This window comes from Vanellus vanellus, assembly GCF_965231255.1.
Source record: "Vanellus vanellus genome assembly, chromosome: Z".
Classification (NCBI taxonomy): domain Eukaryota; kingdom Metazoa; phylum Chordata; class Aves; order Charadriiformes; family Charadriidae; genus Vanellus; species Vanellus vanellus.
In genome coordinates this window covers 78,975,813-78,990,994 of record NC_138908.1, presented here as the reverse complement: position 1 = coordinate 78,990,994, position 15,182 = coordinate 78,975,813, and the positions used below count along the sequence as shown (strand labels likewise).

General features: G+C 42.7%; 1 protein-coding gene across 1 annotated transcript in view; it reads right to left on the bottom strand.

Annotated features, from left to right (window-relative positions):
• Positions 1-13,614, bottom strand: part of UBAP2 (ubiquitin associated protein 2) — a 187,333-nt gene extending 173,719 nt beyond the window's left edge. Inside the window, exon 1 of the mRNA XM_082497959.1 lies at positions 13,586-13,614. The gene's annotated coding sequence lies outside the window, so the exon portion shown is untranslated. The remainder of the gene's footprint in view (positions 1-13,585) is intronic.
• Positions 13,615-15,182: the final 1,568 nt, after the last annotated feature.

The following is a 15,182-nucleotide window of genomic DNA, read 5'->3' as shown; positions in this document are numbered from 1 at the left end:
ATCCCTTTCCTCCAGTGTGTGGATGACACCATGCAGCTTGGTGTCATTGGAAAGCCAACAAAGATGTTAAACAATGCCAGTCCCAATACCAACCTCTGAGAAACACCACTCATCACTGGCCACCATCTGGACATTGAGCCATTGACCACAACCCTTTGACTGTGACCATCGAGCCAATTCCTTATCCACTGAGTGCTCCATCTGTCAAATTCAAGTCTCTCCATTGTAGAGACAAGGATGTCGTGTGGGACAGTGTCAAATGCTTTGCACAAGTCCAGGTAGATGATGTCTCTTCCCTTATCCACCAACACTGTAACCCTGCAGCAGAAGGCCACCAAATCTGCCAGGTACAATTTGCTCTTAGTGAAGCCATGCTGGCTGTCACCGATCACATCCTTATTTTCCACATGCCTTAGCAGAGTTTCGAGGAGGATCTGCTCCATGATCTTGCCAGGCACAGAGGTGAGACTAACCGGCCTGTAGTTCCCCGGGTCTTCCTTTTTTCCCTTTTTATAAATAGGCATTCTTTTTAAGTCACTGGGAATATCACCAGAATGCCACAGCTTCTCAGATATGATGCATGCTCACCATCTGAAGTGCTCAGAGACAAGCAGCCACACAAATAGCACTGAGAACTGAAAGCCACAGATTACTTTTATTTGTCTGCCACCTCTGGACTGGTCCTTCTACAGTCTCAACTGCTGTTAGCATTTTCTCCAGCTTTAAACAAAGTGGGTTTGATTAGTTTCCTTTGAAACTAATCCTAATCTTGACCTGCTTCAGTCAGAAAACTTGGGTTTATCCCAAGCTTTCCCACTTGATTTGGGGCATTATTTTCCTCTTGATCACAACTTCTCAACTTGCTGTCACATGTAGATTCACTTACTCTTGTTCCATCATTCTAGAAGTTTACACAGGTCATGTTTACCTGATCTACACCAAAATGATACCAAACTATCCGAAGAGATGAAGGATTAACAATCTTTACAACTTCAAACATACAACACACTAAAAAGGAGCAAGTAAATAAAGAGCTATCCTGTCCTGGTTCTGGTAAAACAGAACCAACTTTATTCAGTGATTTTACTTTGCAGTTAAGCCTCTTCTAATTCTCTGAAATTAACGGCAAATTCTTCAAACAGTGTCTGCTACCTGAATGATAACATCTGATGTTTATAGTTGATGCCAAGGCATGGTACAAAGAGAGGCTCTTGCTTATACTTGTTGCCATAGCACCCAAGGCCAGCTAACTTTTTATGTACCAAGTTAGAGGGTCAGAAGAATAAGAGCATAAATGGGTCACACCTGTGGGAGAAGCAGACAGAACAGGTGATGCAAAACTGACCCACAGGGTATTCCATCCCATCTGCCTCATGCTTAGTGTAAAAGCTGAGGGATCAAAGGGGTCAGCCTCTTTCTTCAGTGGCCAATGTCCAAGGAGGACTCCCTCTGTTCTCTGCCTTTGATCCCGATCTGTGCATTCCTGAATCCGGATCCAGAATTAAGCTCCCGTCCATTGCCAAGTCCAGTCTGAGACTTCCCCAGTCCCTGCTGGTGACATGACTGTCGATACTGGTTTTGTATATATTGTATCTATTTCATTATTTTCCTTTTTGATATTATTATATTTTCTTTTTATTATTAATATTTCATTAAAGTAGGTTAGTTTCTTTTTCAATCCATAAGTCTCTCTCATTCTTCTCTCCCTTCTCTGAGAGAGAGAAGGGATACAGGTTCAAGAGAGCACCTGTTTTTCATTCAGTGGCCAGTCCAGTCCAAACCACGACAATCCCCACAGAACTCAAACCTAAAAGTAGGAATAAAGTCATCCAGGCTCTTCTTATGTCAAGCATAACATGTCATGTTTAATGTCAAGCAAAATGAAATTCATCTCCCACTTCTTAGTTAGTTTCTTAACCTTTTTAAAGAAGATACCCAAGAGACAAGCTGCTCACATATGACGTCAAATTGCCCAAAGTTTTATCTCCCTTAATTTAGCATTTATTTTCTCTCCAACATAAGTGGAGGAGAACCATCCATAGGCTTCTTCTAAAACTCACAGCCACCATTCTAGCCTCCACATCTCTACATTTTTCTGCAAGTCTGGACTTTAATGTTGTTTGGCTGCCACACGTTTTCTGCCGTCAGGAGGAGGTTCTCACTCTCCTCTTCCGTTTCCTTCTGACAGACTAGCTTATAATAAAACTGAAGAAAAGTGCAAAGAATCTTTTTTTTTGTCTGTGAAATCTGAATAAGCATATAAAGTTTTTCTTCAAAACTTCCTTCCTATTGATAGACCATTAAGAAATTCCTCTTCACAGAAATTTATTTACTTATTTTCTTAAAGCTTACATTCCCTTTTAAACATACTGCTGTATTCTGCTGGGTTATTCATTACTACACTGTACTAACTTAACAGCCCAATTCCACAGAGGTATGCTGGGTTTACAAACTGTGCAAGGCATTATTAAAATGTCGAAGAACAAAACCTGTTTTTTAAAACATCCAAAGAAGATATTAGTCACCTGTCTATTTTACCATTAGTCTGAAATACCAAGCACTCTGCTGCAAGATGAATTTACTCACTTTTGAAAGAAAAGGGACTCGCACTCTTCATGTCTTAGTTTCTGAAACAGTTAGCTTATTTGTATTAAACACAGCATGTCACCCTCAGTACACATGTGAATTCTGAGACTGCACCTTTTGCTAGCTGCAGTGTTCAGCTCTAGCAACAGCATTAGACCATTACAGGTATCAGCTTTAGAGATCATACTGCACCTATAAAAAAGTCACTGAACAAATAGTTTGGCAATGACAATCTTTAAAACCATTTTAGCAGAAGGCATGTTGTAAACATCAATTTTCTTCAAGCAACCCAAAAGGCTGTACGTACACAGAACTCAAGCAAAGGATGAGCAGGGATAACCAAGATAAAGTATTGAAAGTTTTTAAAATTACATTTACTAACTTAAGTAACAGCTTTTTAATCAAAATAATAATTTTCAGCCATTTACAGAATGTTACTTAAAAATTCTAGCACAACAGGGGACTGTTAAGCACACTTGCTGTAAAAGCCAAGATCACACAGAGAAACCAATGGCAGGCAAGTTTAAAATGCAGAACAGTATGATTCCTTAAATGTGTTCTCAATTTAACATATGAATACACTGTTTTTCAAGTTCAATGAGCACACTGCCCAAAACATGGCTTTTGAAGAACAGTAAGAAGAACCTGATTCACTACAATAGAGTGAAAATAAAAAACTGTAAAAGGAAAAATGCAACCTGTCATTCTACATGTCTCCTCTGATAAGAAAAAAACAAAAAACATGCACAGTTAAGAGGGCAGAATTTACCTAAAGCAGCAAGCAGCAGAAACTAAACTACTAAAAGGCTGCTCGCTGTCTCACCTTCAGGACACTGAAACTTGCAGTTCTGCAGGGGCTTGGGGTGTTTTTTTGAAAGCATATAAGCCTCATCTAAGTAGGTACTGTCCTTTTGGTCCCTCCATTTTCCCACATCTAAAATTTGAAAAATTATACTTACCAACCTTGTTGCTATGCTGTAAAACTCTACAGCAGGAGGTGTTAGCATGACTTCAGCTCTGATATCCCAAAAGAACCTTGCCATGAGATTTGTTGTCATGGAAGTTACTGTGAGATCACAACTACATCACAGGAATTTCTTTTCAGGATCAAATGCAAGAGACTGATAGAATGGAATAAAAGAGCTCTCAATACACTGCACTTAAACGTCACTGACTATACATGCAACTGCTGAGAACAGCAACTTCAAGGAGTAGAATTTTTACTTCCACTTATTCATGAAAGTCCATTTGAAGAATTACAAATATATCCAAGAAAAGCATTTTGTCTTCTTTTCAGATTTTTTTTTGCCAGAGAAAGATGAAACGGAAGGAAAGAGCATGTTTAAACAGATTATCTCATTCCCAAAGCCAGAGACATAACTTCCCTTAAACCCATTCTAAGTTCTCAAATGTTATATACACAATGAATAAAATACAGAAAATTCCCAGAACACAAAGCACCAAAAGCAAGGCCTTCCATATCAGGGACAATCAGTTCAACTTTAATGTTTATTCTAATACACAAGCACATTTGAGAACAAAAACTTTTGTTCAATTACCACAATTCCTATCAAATTTTAAAAAATGAATAAAACAAAGAGCCCAAGAAACTCAAAGACATTAAGTGAGGGAAAAAAAAAAAAACTAGGATTGAACTTGGTGAGTCAGAAAAAGTCAACTTTCCATACTAACGTGGATCCACAACAGGCTGTAATTTCACTTCAGAGTCAACCAAAAATAAATAAATGTTTATCTGGAACTTGCTTGTCAGCAGAGATTTTAACATGACTGATATGCAAGTTGTTGTTTAAAAGTCAGAAGAACACTGATGTTAATCTGAAATTCTCATGCTGTAAACAAATATTTCTTTGACTGAACTCTTCCAGAGCTCTAGTTAGATACCCAATTCCTGTAAAAGACTAGAAAGCCTAAGTTCCAGGAACATATGACAATGTTTGGGTTAATCTTGAGTCGCTTGGAGCTGTGATGTTTTGGATTTAAATACAACTGGAAAATATTGACAGCATCTTCTTTAAGATGAGCTTTTGGGGAGCTTTTTTTTTTAACTGGTCCAAAGTTTAATAAAAACCTTAATTTTATACAGTTTTTAGAAAAGTAAATTGAGGGCATCTTTCCACTTTTAACTAGAAATTTGGGTCATTTAAAAATATATACAACTTCTGGAAAAGAGTGGTAGAGGCTAAATACTGTAGGTCAGTATTTCAACAAGCTTCAATACATCTCAGAGGCTGAACTGCTTTGGAAGTCCTGGAAGAGCTAAGTATATCACTTCTTCTAAGCTGGTCTTTAAGATTTCAAGAAAGCAGCACTCCACACCTCTCTAGCCATAAATACCATACTAGTATAAAATGTGATAAAGTCATAATACCCAAACATATATTTGGATAAAGCAACCTAACGTAAAGCTCTATTTTCAGTTTCTTACATGTTGCCTTCAGCTGAATGGTTTTAGTCTGTAGCAAAATAAGTATTCAGATACACATTTCAGCAAAGTTTAGCACATTGTTTGAGTTATGCTTATGTGCAGTTACTTCACCTGGCAGAGAAATTGAGAAGTCCGAAACTGAGATTTTTCAGGAAATACAAAAGGTGGTAACGGTCCCATTTTATTCAACAGAAGGACTAAGTGAATCTCTAAACAGAGATAACTTTCACAACCATTAGGGTGCCTAACAAGATAGCTTATCGCCCTGCCCTTCAATATTTCTCCCTCAAAAAAAGAAGAGATCTTAAAAAAAACCTTTCACAGTATTTCACAGCATGTCTGTTCATACACAAACTTCTGGGAAAAAAGGCAACTCATCAATCCTGCACTATACATACCTATAAATGCAGAACAAATGCACATTTATAGGAATACCAGCAAAAATAAGGTACAATACAATCTTGCAACTTTCCAGTTCGCTTTAGGAAAGCCCCAGCTGCTACACCCTAACAGAGCAAAACCAGTTCAAAAGACTGAAATAGTTGCAGTGTCAAATAATTCACCACACAGATTTAACAGCTAAAAGGGATACGGAGACCAGAGACCCCTTCCTCATCCCAAGTATTCCACTAGAGCCCATCATTCCCAGTGTTATTTCATTACTCACTTTCAGTGCAGTTCTTTAAAGCAAGAATTCTATTTGTTTGTAAAGACACACCTAAGGTTCTCCAACATTAATTACTTGATTTCTGCTGCTATGAGCCAGACTGTGGATAATTTGAACAAACAAATCAAAGTAGCAACCCATCATATTAGATCAAGAACACCAAACTCTTCCCCCCACCCCAAACCTGTCTTGTAACTACCCTCAACCCACATCCTTCTCCTGCTCCTCCAAGGCAACTCATTCTGCCTCTCTCCCTCTATGTAATGCATCAAGACCTGTCTGTTGCGTTACAAAGAGAGCATACCATCAAAAGAACAAGCTAACAAATTATTCTAACTTTTCTTCAATAGTGTAGAGCAACTGGAAAGGGAGCAAGAGTTGCGTGTCAGCTTTTCAATCAGGATCTGTCAATAAAGGGGACCTACAACCATAAAACCAGTTCCTGGCCACCCACAACTACTTAAAGTCCGCGTGAGAAAAACAATGACAACTCCAGTTGCTAAACTCTTCCATTTGTTCTCTCCTACATTGAGCTCGAATCCCAAAGAGCTACTCATTTTTTGTTAGGTGGAAGAAGTTTTACTTAGCACAATCTGACTTAATGTTCAAAACCTGCTTGTTCTGGCCTGCAAGGCAAGATGCATCATTCAACATGGTTTTGTGCTCCATTTTTGCTTAGATATTAAAATCAACTGAAAAGGGATGGTTCTGCGGTTCTTGCCCTTCGTATTTTATAATAGGTCATTTCATAACTAGTGAAATGGTTAGGATGCCTTCTGTTATTTTAATGGATTTGTTTATTGAGAAGAAATACATAAATTACACATTTTCGCTCCTTCTCTCCCATGACTGCAGTACTCAAAAGCACTCCCTAGCAATCAACAGAATCAGCGAGGGAGATAAGTCATATATCATTTGAGGTAGGTTTCCTAGCAGAAACTAAATCTCACTGATGTTTCACTTCAGAGGACAGTACTAAAAGAGCCATCCCAGCACTTCTCAGATTCAATATCCCTAACTATGAAGTAATTTTAACCATCTAACTTTATTTTAACCTTTGTATATAGTTGCTGGGGATCCTGGGAATTTGGGAGGAAAGGGAAATATGCAAGAACAGGAAAAAATAGGCTGAACCAGTTCACTTCTAATTTACTAGGACTCATGTAATTTGCAAAATTTTGGCTTTATTCTCATTAAAAAGTACTTTTAAAAATAAATTTTGATGCATAAAGCTTCATTTTATGAACTCCTCAACATACAGAAGTACAATAAGAACTCAGCCAAACCTCTCCTAAATGCCTTATGCACATGAAACCACCATTTACAATCGACACAGCTCCTAGACAGAGCATAATACAGGACTTGGGCAATTTATCAGTATCAAGAGAATCAAATGTTTAACCTGTTTCTTCCCTTACAAAACTGCTCAATTATAGTCTTCAGTTCAGCTAGAGCCAAGACAGACAATTACTCCTTATTTGCAAGCACAGAAATTACTTGGATTTTAAATATGCATCTTAGTACATTTTCACAGTACTTTCTCTAAACACATATCCCAAACCCACCCACCTCTCCAGAGTCATGAACTACTGTTAACACCACCCCTACTAAATTCAATCCTTAACCCACCTCCTTCTCACAGGCATGTAAGAACATACGGCCTTGAGTTTGCCTGAAGGACTAGATATTTGACTATGTCAAGTAGTTTAACCTAGAGAAGAAAGCTTTTTTTTGGGGGGGGGCAACGGGTACAGACTGAAACACAGGAAGTTCCCTCTGAACATCAGGAAATGCTTTTTTTTACTGTGAGGGTGAGTGAGCACTGGCATAGGTTGTGCAGTGAGGTGGAGAAGTCTCCATCCTTGGAGATATTCAAAAGATATCCAGACACAGTCCTGGGCAACCTGCTGTAGATGGCCCTGCTTGAGCATGGGAGACAAGATGACCTTCAGAGGTCCCTGCCAACCTCAGACAGTCTGTGATTAAAGGAAGCACAAAGGGAAGGAAGTCCTGTAACAGAAAAGCTGTTATCAAAAACGCTCCACAGGCTTCATTAGGGACAACTCTTAAGCTCTAGCATTTCTGCTCAGACAGTCACATAAAGAAAACCATGTGAGTGTCTATCTTCAATTAAATGAGGCAGGACAGAAGTCACTGGGACTTTAAATCCAGCACCATACGCTACTACATCAACAGATAAAACCGGTAAACAATGAAAACTGGAGTACAGGTACAAAGTTGCAAGGAGTTTTATACTTGGCAGTTATAACACAGTTATATCTTTCTTATTCAAGAAAGATAATAAGCATCTTTTCTTAAGATGCAAAGAAAGGTTCCTCAGCATGACTGCTATCCAGACATCAAGAAGCAGCAAAGAAATCCAACAAGTTGAGGATGTGTATCAGAAACCACAAAGTCTTCTCAAACACTGAAAAAAACCCTACTTTTGCATACTCATTAACATGCCTTCACCAAGCTCATAACACTATTTCAGTCTTTCTCTAAACTGAATTTCAGACAGCTACCCCTTGGCAATTACCCCATGTTCAAAACATTCAGAAATTCATTCAGTGGCTAATAGAAGAAAGTAAAGCACAAGACCAGCAAGTGTAGTACCAGTCCCCCTCATCACATTTAGTCACCCAAAGTTAACGTCAGTAACTTAGGCCTTTCTTATGCCAGTCTCAAAATGGATCACAAGTCAGTGATCTGAAGAACACATGACTGAAAATTGAAATAAAAGCTCAGGAACAGAAGACATCTGTCCCTTGGGGTACAACCCATCAAAAGCATGGACCAGAATTTCTCAAATACAATAATACAATGTACAGCCTGACAGCAGAGCAAGGTTTGGCACCAGTACTCCTTTCAGATTCATGTTGCTGAAACTGCATCTAAGACAACATGCAAGTTTGGAAATCAAGGAAGAATGCAAATGCAGAAAGAAAAGAAATCAGCAACAGCCTTCAAATACAGGGATACATGGACAATGCGATAATACAAGATATCAGTCAAGTGTTTACCATAAAACAGCCATGATTCAGTTAACATTTAAAACCAAAGAGAAAGAGGAAACAAAAAACAACTTTCAGAAGCCATATGCTTCATGCTATATTATCACATCCACCATTCTCAAAACACTTAACAAAACAAATGCAGTAGAAAAAAAAAAAATTCCTTTCCTTTGCTCAAAAGCAATCTCAATATGGTCTCTAAAGCACCATTCTACTTCCAGGAACAGTATTCTAGCCATAAGAAATACAGCTGAAGTGTTCTAGATAAAGCCTATGTCACACACAAAAAAACTGAAAAAAGACTTCCTCTCTCTACAGCTAACCATTAAAAATATTTAGGAATATGATCACAGCTACTGAATTCAAATTTTACACCTTCAACCACGGGGCTGCCTAACAGACTAAGACAGACTTCCCTCGTTAAGACAGACTTCCCTTGCCATTAAAACAGGTTAAAAACAGTGCAACCTGATGATTCAAATCTGAACGTTAAGAACGTATTTGTGTTTTCTTCATTTAACTTTGGATTCAAATACTAAATGATTCTGTAACACAAATTCCATTGAACCTGCATCTTCTGCACATCTGGAATAAACTGTGTTCCCTGTATGATAAAGCAAAAAAACAAAACCATGAAGTTCACCATAGGAGTATGACTTCAGGCAAACTTTTAAGTCTCAAGAAAGATCAAAGCTCTCTCTCAATATGGGAAACATTTCATTGCTTTTAATGCAGAATGCTACACTGGGCTAGGTTAAGGACTCCTCCAGGTTTATCTGTTAGAAGAGTGATTTAAGAAGCTGGGGAGGGAGAGGAAAAAAAGCTTGTCAAGTTTACCTTGAAAAGAAGCCACAGTATCTTGCAGCTTTCACAAACACAGCTGGACACATAAAAAAAAAAAAAAAAAAAGGAATTTCAAAAGAACCAAGAGTAAAAGAACCAAGAGTAGAGAAAATTCCATCCAAGGGTACGACACAAAGCTGTTCACATAACCTATCTTACAAGTTTTACTATCTAGAGACAACATAAATAAAACAATATGCTCAGTAAAATAGTTATGATGTAGTAAAAGCAAGCTGAGCAAGCCATGAGACCTTAGGCATCAGACTGTATCACCTCTAATCTATCTGTCTTTAGTCACTGTTTACTCTTTGCAGCACTGAGTAGTAGTGGAGGGGAAAGGGCTGAAGGTACCACACCTGTGAAAGGGATTGCAGGAGCCCCGGGCGGGTGGGAAATTCTGAAAAATTGCCAGTTTAGATGGCCAAAATTAAACAGAGTGGACTTTCGTGTTAGAGCAAAACAGAGAAACCTGAGAAACGATTTTTGTAAAATATGAACATTAAGTAACTGCAAAGGAGCTACTTCTCAATCTTTCAACCTGGCTCTCAGTTTAATGAACGTAACCTGTTTAGGGAAGTCATATGAAAAACAGTACAAGTCCGAACCAGGTCTTCTCTGAAAAGCAAACAGGACACAATAGGCTACAAATGAGCAGATTGTATCAGAAAACAATAAAATTCAACAACAAGCTCCAGCAGAGTAACAACACTGAAGTGGCTATTACTTGTATTTCCTCCAGCATCTTCCATTCAATACTTTGGAAGTATGCAAATACAACACTGAGTGTCTTTAATCTGTCATCTTCTAAAGGGGACAAGTCACTTGGCTTCTCTTTTACTAAGGTCATACAAGGCTGTTGCAAACCCAACAACAGAACACAGGTCTTTAGAGCCCTGCTTGTGCGCTTTAACCAAATAAGAGCCAAAAATAAATAAAAAGATTTTTAAAAGACAAAGTTGTATTCCTGCTCTTTCATGAAGAACATGTTTCAAGTACTGGTACTAAACATTACTGAAATTGCAAGTAAACACTCCTATTAATAATAATTAGTATTGATAGTAGTACTAACAGAGTATTAACAGTTTATGATACATACATTTCTCAAGCACTATTCATCAGTGTACTATTCTGCTACGATTAGTACCACTAGTGGGGACACTCATAACAAATACGAAACATACAAAAAAATGGCATTCTATGAAGAAAGCATCACATGAAAGTATCCATGAAAGACACATAAAACATCAAAAACCTGCTTCTAAGTTCTAAAACGGTAGCTTAAAAATTGGAATAATAATAATAAAAAAAATAATAGCTTCTGGTAACAGACAAGATTTTTTTGTTGGGCTTTCCCTTAGCTTCCTTAGATTTCACTGGTGAGTCTGTAACTCCGAAGTCCCCTCGAATGGTCAAATCCTTTTGCAAGTCATGGCACCAGGAGCTTTCCTGCAGATCGGCCAAAACAACAAAAGTGAAACAGCCTAAATTTCTGAATTTCTATGCTTTTGTTTTTGTTACTATAAACACTTTATTTTAATCAATACGCTGGTAAAACTGCAACTAGAACAAAGCAGAATAGAGCTTGCCCAATTCTCCCCTCCCTCCTTTAAGTTACCAAGACTGTTGAGGTTGTAAACACAAATGCTGGCTCATTTTCCAGACTCAGTATCAAAATTCTTTTACACCAGTTAATCTAGTTTCTCCATGTAACCCTCCAGGAGTTCCAAAACATCATTAATGCTGCAAAGTGGTTTAGCCTTGCTTGCTTTCAAGTTACCTAGTGTAAGGTTAAAAATAAATTCTTTAAACAAGTTAGGTCAAAACCACCACAGAGAGATAGGGCTCAGGTATAAATACTGAGTCAGCCAGGTAGGAATCCAAACCCAGATGCCACTAGAGAACGTGATATAACCAAGGGAATTGCTAAAAGTGCCTAGTAAATATTAGAAAAGCAAAGCCTGAGAAGGTTGAGTCGCCACTGTTTGTTGTGAAGGGCTCTGTTTCAATGGCAAGTGCTGCTCCTCCAGGCCTGCACGTCCTCCCCCTCCCTTCCCTTCACTCACATCCAGCTCCAATTTCTCTCCTTGAAAAATACAGTTGCTCTCATGCCAGGACAGCCCCTCCATTTCACCAGCCACCACCGCCCCAGAGGCTATCACCTTAATCTGCTTCTGTATTATAAGTATTCAGCGTTCACCCAAACTGAGATGACAAGGGACCAATTGCTGCTTGGTAGATAGAGATGAAACGGGCTGGCCCCTGGTAAGCTTCCCCTTACGTAGCTCCACACTGAACCTGAAGTTTCTGCTCCACAAGACTGTGTGTTCCTTTGAACACAACCAAGAGGGCTCTGCACGTCCATGCTCCTGATGTTAACACACCTACAAGAGAGAAGCTTCAAACCAGGTTCACCCTGAGCAGCTCCCAGGTGGCATTCAACAGCACTGCAGACATTTCAGCACATATTTTTAAATCTATTTCACATCACAGAGTTCAGATCCTTGGCATCAGGCTCAAAGGTGCACCAGGTCCCTTTCTACAACCAGTTTCTTGCAGACGGGTTTCTACCTGTTCACTTTTCTGCTGTAATTTTCTTCAGCAACAGCAGCAAGCAAAGAGCTTTCTTTTTTTGCTTTTAGATGCAACATAAGCCAGCCCAATAGCAAAGCCCTGCCTTGACTTCCAATTGTCAGCAACCGCACATAATCAGGGGTGACAAAGGACTAGGTAGAGAAGGTTAACAGAGAGAACAGTTCATTCACCACCATGTCCTCAAGTAACCTACTGTTGCTGCCAAGATGTCAGTGAATTTTGTCACTGTGACTGTGACACGGCTGCCCTACCCTCACCACCAGTGGGGGAGCACCCAGGAAGGAGATGGGTAAAGAAAACATGGAAGCCCTACACAAGGCACAAATCAATAGTTACTCACCCACCTGTTCCCCTCCCGTGCTATCAGCCCTCCTTCAGCCTGACTCGAGATTAGGAAGGAGCCCAAAGCCACACTCGGGGGGGAGGGGGGGGGGGGGGGGAGCACCAGCTCCCCTTCCTCTTTGAGGGGTCCAGCTGCACCCCCCCTTTCTTCACACACACCCAGCCCACAAAGCCAGGAGAAGCAGGAACCCGCCAGGAGAGAAACCCCCGGCTGTAAGGAGATGAGTAACAAGGAGGATGGATTGCAGGACCCTCTCCCTCGAACGGAGAAAGCTAACCCACCTCTCCCAGCACCCACCGGGTTGGGGGGTGTCGGGTGGACTCTCCCCTTCCCTCCCCAAACAAACCCAAGCAGGAGCAGGGCGGCTGCTGCCGGTAACCACGGCCTACTCAGCGCCCCTGAGGAAGGGGATGGGGGGACGGAACGGACGCAATCTAGGGCAGGACGAACCTTCCCCGGGGCGGCCGCCGGGAGAAAGTAGGACAGAGCCGCCTCCCCTCACACACCGCCAACCCCAAACCCCTCCGCGGCCGGGGGGGCGGCACTAGGCGGACAAAAGCTCCCACCGAGACGGGGAACCGGCCCCGGGATGGGGCCGGCGGCGGGCCCATCCCGGGGCCTCAGGCCTCTGAGGGAGCAACGGTCGCCCGAGGACCGTTGGGCGGCGGAGGCGCGCGGGCCCACAGCCGCGCGCGTGGGGCGGGCGGTGAGAGAGGGAGACGCACATCCCCCCTCCCGGTATCGTGTCCTCCCCCCCCCTCCCTACCTCACCTCACCCCGCGGGCACGCGCGGCCTCCCTCCCTCCACCTCCCCCGCGCGCGGTACCTGCCCAATGTGCTCACAAAGCAGCAGCGGCGCCCACCACTGTCACGTGACCGTGCCTCGCGCCCTGCCCCCTCCTCCTCCTCCTCCTCCTCCTCCTCCTCCTCCTCCTCCTCCACGCGCGCGCGAGGCCTCTCCCCTCGCCACGTGACGTGACGCGGCACGGCGCCCTCGCCTAACGACCAACATCCCCCCCACCCGCTACGCGTCGCGTCGCGTCGCCTCCTCCCCCCCCGCCGCCGCCTTCCCGCGCGCCTCGCCCCTCACACACCACCAGGCGCGCGCCCATCCACCGGCCCTTCCGCCTACCCCAGCACCACGTGAGCAGGGCGGGGCGGGGGACAAGCCGGCCTCTTTCCCCCTTTCCCCCTCACGTGACCGGGGCTCCGCCCCCTCCCGCCGCGCGCGCGGCGGAAGAGGGACAGTTGGCCCTGCCCACGGCCTGCGCTGAGGAGTGGCCGTACGCGGAGCGTCTCCTTGAGGGGTCGCAGGGCTTGCCCGATCCCCGGGGGGAACGCGGCTCAACGCGGGGCCGTCGGCGTGGGAGGCCCCGAGGGAAAGGCTGCAGCCGCTCCTGGGGTCGCTCTTTGGAGGGCTGAGGCGCCGGCGGAGGTCGAGCGGGAAGAGCTGTCAGTGGGGACGGGCGGCTCCGCCTCAGCGTACTCTCAGACCGAAGGGAGACAGAGGCTCAGCACCCCCGGGCGCAGCCTGGGCCCTGGCGGGGTGGGTTTCGGATCAGGGTGAACGTTCAGAATCGTGGTTTGGTTCCTCTTTCGCTGGGAGCAGTCCGAACCAGTAGTTTTTTGTTTGGTTGGGTGGGGTGCGTTTTTTTTAAGTTTTTATTTTAAGGTGGCTTTTATTTTCTGCCCTGTAGGGTTTTGGCAGGACTGATTATGAGTAGTTTATGTCACAGATTAAATTCTGTTCAGGTTGCCAGGTTACCATTTGGTGTCTCCAGTGGCAGATGAAGTTGAGCGGTCACAGGTTCTGGGCTTTCTAGAGCTCCCTTGTTCCTTCTTCTGGCTATTGTTCTCCTGCAGTCTTCACCCCAGATATATTTGATATCCCAAAGAATCAACATGAGTAGAGAATCAAAAGGCTGCTTCACATTCTCTCTCCACAGTTGCTCAGACCAATGAGTGGTCAAGAAATGGAAACCAGTTCTGCGCTTACATTAGTTCTAAGTGGTACACTCTTGCCAGGCTGGACACAGGGAGACACCCCATTGACATGGAGGAATCCAAGGAGAAACAATAGCTGCACTAAAATAAGAAAAGGTCAAGGAGAGTATGCTAGGGACTCAGAGAATGGCAATGGGATGGGTCAGCAGAGGTATGTCAGAACACTTGGTGCAGCTTCTGGCAACCCAAACTGAACAGTCATAGGACAGATGGCAAGAAAGGAAGGTTGCTTGACTCCACAGAATGAGGACTTTCAGGTTGTGAGCCAGGGGAAAAAAAAAAAAAAAAACACACACTTTTGCCTTTTAGGCTTTTTCCTGCTGTGCATTTTTCCCATTCTGTGAAGCACCCCTGGTTGCCTGAAATGTAGCAGTTGTACCTTCTGGCATCCCTTCTTTGTAAGGCCTGGCGTTTTAAGGCAGGGCTTGTTTAGCCTATATGGAAATTGGTCCCTGCTTGGTGCTCTGCTGAGCAGCCAGGGTTGGTGAAAGTGATGGCAGCAGATAGCAGACTGTTCTGCCCCTGGTGCTTCCAGTGATACATCCCATGGCTTTTCATCTTTGCTGTGGTCTTATTTCCTTTACTGCCCTTTGCTTATCCTCTGTCCCTTGACCCCATGCTCTCCATGTAAGTAGAGAGGGCATCAAATCTCATTTTACCCTAAGCAGTATCTGAAAATTAATCAGT